We start from the raw sequence: 6000 nt of genomic DNA, 5'->3' as shown, positions 1-6000 counted from the left end.
AGCAGGCAGATGTGGCTCTCCTTAGGGGACCGTAATACTGGTTATTTCCACGCAGCTGCTCGCGGAAGGAGAGCCCGAAACAGATTTTCCATGATAGAAACTGCAGAGGGAACCGCAGTGTTCGAAGAGAAACAAATTGCTGAAGTTATAGCTGCTTATTTCACGGAGATCTTCTCATCTTCTTCAAGCGATTGCACTGACACTGTGCATAGTGCCCTGAAGAGCAAGATAACAGCGGAGCAAAATGAAATGTTGATAGTGCCACCCACAGATTTTGAGATTCGAGCTGCTCTTTTCTCCATCCATCCTGACAAGGCCCCAGGGCCAGATGGTTTCTCTGCGAGTTTCTTCCAGACCAACTGGGATGTCACGGGACCTGCTATGATAAAGGAGATACAAGAATTTTTCAGAACAGGATCAATGCCTCACTCTATCAACGCTACACATATCAGGTTGATCCCAAAGATTACTAGTCCTAAAGTAGTTTCGGACTACAGACCCATTGCTTTGTGTAATGTTTACTATAAGGTAATCTCAAAACTCCTATCACTGAGGCTAAAACCGGTCCTACACTGTGCTATTTCTGAGAACCAGTCAGCTTTCATACCTGGCCGAGCCATCTCTGATAACGTGCTTATCACGCACGAGTTCCTTCACTATCTTAAGACGACCAAGTCCAAAAAACGTTCCTCCATGGCTATAAAGTCTGACATGAGCAAGGCATATGATAGATTAGAATGGAGTTTCATCGAATGTGTTCTATCTACATTGGGTTTTCACGAGGATTTTACTACCTGGATAATGAAGTGTGTCTCCTCTGTCTCTTACTCCTTCCTGATTAATGATGCTGTCCTAGGCAGAGTGATACCACAGCGTGGAATTAGACAGGGGGACCCCCTCTCCCCCTATCTCTTTATCCTGTGTAGTGAAGTTTTATCAGGCCTCTGCTCTAAAGCACAACAAGATGGAACTCTCCCTGGAATCAAAATTGCAAAAAACAGTCCCAGTGTAAATCACTTACTGTTCGCTGATGATACCATGTTTTTCATCCCCACTGATAGACGTAGCTGCGCGAAACTGAAACATATTCTAACCATGTATGAATCTGCTTCGGGACAGAGGATCAATACCGACAAGTCCTCCATCTCCTTTGCTAAAAAGACCACATCTTTAGTGAGAAATGAAGTCAAAGACATACTAGGAATCACAAAGGAGGGAGGTGTGGGAAAGTACCTTGGCCTCCCAGAACACTTCGGGAGGAAAAAGAGAGACCTCTTTGCATCTATTATTGATAGGATTGTGGTGAAGGCAGTAAGCTGGTCTACTAGATTCCTTTCCTCTGCTGGTAAAATGGTCATGCTTAAGGCTGTTCTCACTGCTGTTCCTAGCTTTGCAATGACTTGCTTTCTGTTACCGGTTGGCTTGTGTAAGATGATACAATCGGCTCTAACACGTTTCTGGTGGGACTCAAACACCGGAAAAAAGAAGATGTGTTGGTTATCATGGGATAAGCTTACAAAACCAAAAAGTTTGGGGGGTTTGGGGTTTAAGGATATTCAAACCTTTAATATTGCTCTGCTGGCAAAGCTTCCATGGCGCATGCTCACTAATCCAAACTGTCTCCTATCTAGAGTCCTGCTCGGAAAATACTGCCACAAAGCTCCACTGCTCAAAGTACAATTGGTGAAAGGCGCTTCCCATGGATGGACTGGTATCCTCGCTGGTAGAGACTTACTAGCCTCCCACATTGGAAGAGCAGTGGGAGAAGGGACAGAGATCAAGGTATGGACGGATGCTTGGATATCAACTACGTCTCGCATTATACCGTACGGGCCACTCAAGGAAGGTACAAATGATCTCTATGTCTCTGATCTTATTAATCGAGGTACCTGTGAATGGAATATAGAGATGATCAGTAGGATATTGCCTGAATTTGTGGAGGAAATATTGACTATCAAACCGAGCAAAACAAAAGCAAGAGATTCCTACATTTGGTACCCAGCGAAGTCAGGCATATACTCCGCAAAGTCAGGGTATGCTGCGGCCATTGCTGATAAAGAGCTCTTGGATAGTAGCGCTCAGCTTGACTCCTTTGATTGGCATCGATCGGTGTGGTCTATTTCCTCTACGCCAAAGCTACAGATCTTCATTTGGAAAGCTATTCAAGGAGCTCTTCCAACGGGTGGGAATCTACAGAAGAGGGGGATGTTACAGAATACTAACTGCATTCACTGCGGTCAGACTGAGACTACTGAACACCTATTACTACATTGCCCCTACGCGGCCCAGGTATGGAGCCTAATTCCCCTGGCTGGGAGTTTTGATCCGGGGCTCTGCTTATCAGTTAGTGAAGCTGCTCAGACATCAAGGACATGGACCTGCTTGCCGCCGAGTGGGATAAGCAGCGACATCTTCTCTTGGGTGTGTTGGAACCTGTGGACCGCTCGGAACAAGCTTCTGTTTGAGTCAAGACCAACCTGTGCTCAAGCCACGGCCACTAAATCCCTTGTGAATGCTCGTGAATGGCTACAGGCTCAGGACCTCGCCAATTCTCCACAGAAGAATACTCAGATCCAAGCAAGACCGCCATCGATCCCTGTCGGGACAGTAACTTGTAACACCGACGCCGCTTGGAAAAAGGAATCTCTCACTGCCGGTCTGGCCTGGATCTTCGACTCAGCTTCATCACTCACCCGATCAGATGGATGTCAATACCAAACTTGGGTCTCATCAGCGCTTATGGCTGAAGGGTTGGCTATTCGGGAGGCTCTCTCTCACGCTCAACACCTCGGCATCACCAAAATCTGGATCCGTTCAGACTCTCTTTCGCTCATCAGAGCCATAACCTCGGTTACCAAGCCGGTGAATCTCTACGGAATTCTCTCGGACATCGAGTCTCTATCATCGTCTTTCGTTTTTTGTTGCTTCTCCTTTGTTCCTCGTGACCTTAATGGGCAGGCAGACAATTTGGCTAAAACCTGCCTCTACAATGTATTCTCCTCCTGGGCCTGAGGCCTTTTAATGAATGTTTTAAGTTGATCCAAAAAAAAAAAGTGACTCGTTAATGTTCAATTTGTTTATATCTTTTGGATGATGCGTGTGTTTATTTATTTATCCTCATTTTCCTATAAATTCAACCGTAGATGTACAGCGAGGATCAAGATTTCAACCTAAAATCTACCTAAAAATCGACTTTGCTCAGAAGTTGATTCCTCGACGAAAACAAACGTACTTTCCAGAAGAAAAATCATGTAATCAGCGTATACAAATTATATACTTATTAAAGATTACATTTGATATCATATTATCATATATATGATATATCAAAACACCAATTCGTTATTTTGTTTTTTATAACTCATCACATGTTTAAAGAATACAATAATTAAATACTCTGCTTTAATAAATTACATATGTTCGCGTGTGATCGAATTTCTTATTGATTTGGTCTGATTTTCTCTCCTTCGTCGTTTGGTTCACGTAATCACAAGAGAACTCAGGTTCCATAGCGTTGATTGTTGAATCAATGCGCTGAAATTTCAAGCACCTATTTAGCATAGGGCCCCATTTGTGAATAAATTATCAAGCAATTTCAATATCATATGTGGATTTTGTCTTTTCAGTATGCTAGACACCGACGACTGAGAGACCTTTGTGACTTATATTTTCTTGGATTTATCTTTAGATATTTTTTGGTTTTATCTTTCCTGTGTATAATCACGAAATATTTTTTGGTTTTATCTTTCCTGTGTATAATCACGAAATTGATGGGTTTTTTGAATATTTTATTTATAGAATAGCAACTATAATAAGTAATATGTACATTATACTGTTTCCCTAAAGTAGTTGAAGGATTCATAGATGTATTCCATTAATTATTACTCAATTCAAGACTACGTACATATATGCAGACAAAATTTCGTGCGTCTGTATAATTTTATATACAGCTAAACAACACGAGTACTACTAAATTTAAAATTTAGACGAAAATGAACAAAGAAGATAATCGAACAAGAATAAATTTACGTGAAAAGGGGATGGTTGGACTAGAAATCAGGCAGATTTGAATGCGATGATTCCGCTATTTTATGAAAAGCTTACTATTAGGGAAAAGTTATTATATTCATTATCAATGCATGAAAACGACGTGTAAGATTTTCAAATCGTATCAGCTATTCCGCTATATATATCTACCAAAAGTTTCTCTAGTTTAATTTATTTTTTGTATTCTTTAAAGTACAAAATCACTATTCTAAAAAACTACATAAGAGCATCTTCAATCACACTCCTTATTTTACTTCAAAATTGAGAAAATTGAGTGGGAAATGGAGTGATGAACAAAAAATAAAAGGATTACTCTATAAATGGAGTAATCCTTTTATTTTTTGTTCATTACTCCATTTCCCACTCCATTTTCTCAATTTTGGAGTAAAATATAGAGTGGGGTTGGAGATGCTCTAAGGCCAGTGTATGTATTCTTGTTATTTGTTGGTTTTTAACAAGTGCTATCGACGTATATTGGTCCTAAATTAACAACCAACTATTAGAGAGATAAATGTCAAATAGAAAAAATCTAATAAGTGGGCACGAGAAAATCTTTGGAAGTCACAACTCACAGGATGTGCGCTCGTGCGGCCGGATAAACTGACAAAATGCAACCCTGTGACCCCGCCCAAGAGCCCACTTCTTTTTAGTAAACCCCCTCGCTTTTTATACTTCTTATTATTAACCCATTGATTAAACAATCTATCTTCTCGGGCCATCATCGACTCACCATATTTTATACATTTTTAGTTGGAAACATCTACCAAATCTACAAAAGACTTCCTATACATTCAAATACTCATTTTCTATTTTTATGTATAAACTATGGAAGACGTGAAAGGAGGACTTCGGGAGCAATTTTTTTCCTCATAATTTATTCTTAGTCAGGGATTTTTAGATGTTATTTTGTCTCTTTTTCTTTTCTTTTCTTTTGTCGACTGTTATTTTTGTCTTTTAGAGTTATAAATATTAACATATGTAATTATAAAATAATCAATCAAATACCGACTAAATTCAATTAACAATATAGCGTACGAGTTTCGCAACCTTTTTATATTCATCTTTGTTTCTCTTATTTTCTCATCAATACGTTTAGCTATACTAATTAACTAACATATATGTGTGTTTAGGTAGAAGTTAGATAGGAACGGCATGACCTAGATAAGTTTGACTGGGTTTATGATCTAAATTTAAGTTCATTAAATGCACGTGCACGACTGCAAGTCTGCAATTGTATAAATATATTAGCGACATCCCATTTTTATTTTTATTTTTATTTTAGTCCTTAAATTAAAGAACACAAAAAAAAAATAATAAATAAATTAAAGAACACTAATACATTAATCGTTCAGCTTAAATAAATGATTTACACGTACGAATAGTAGGTACGTAGTTATTAAAACCCGAACTTGTTGAGGTATTAAAATTTGAAGGGATAGTTTTAAGTAACAACAGGTCCGGTCATTGATTATTCTAACTTAATCTCGTTCCTACCAGAAAGAAGTTCCTGTCACGTCTGTTTGCAATCATAATTGTTCAACATTTTATGAAACAACGATGATAATCGTTGGAATCACTGACTTAAGATTTCATGCATTTATTCAATATATAAAATTTATCGAGAGAGTCAGAGAGATATAAAGCAAAACTGGGTTAAAAAAATTCCTACGTGGTAGAGATTAAATTCGTCGTTTATTTGCAAACCAATCACCTTCAAGTAGTTTTCAAGGAAGAAAAAAAAATTGAAAGTTATGTTAAATGTTACGGATAAATCCATAAATCGCAATATAAAATCCACAAATACAAACAATATTAATTGGGTCACAGACAAGAACTATATTTGTTTTCATTTCACGAAGCTAGTGCTTCGTGCGTGTAGTGTTAGAAAGTTACATTCACGCGAAGAAAAATACGAGAACGGTGGTGGGAATTAGTTTGCAAATACGAGAACGGTGG

The sequence above is a fragment of the Brassica rapa genome, chromosome A05 (assembly GCF_000309985.2).
Source record: "Brassica rapa cultivar Chiifu-401-42 chromosome A05, CAAS_Brap_v3.01, whole genome shotgun sequence".
Taxonomy (NCBI): domain Eukaryota; kingdom Viridiplantae; phylum Streptophyta; class Magnoliopsida; order Brassicales; family Brassicaceae; genus Brassica; species Brassica rapa.
The sequence above is the reverse complement of the archived record's forward strand: the minus strand, read 5'-3'. Positions refer to the sequence as shown.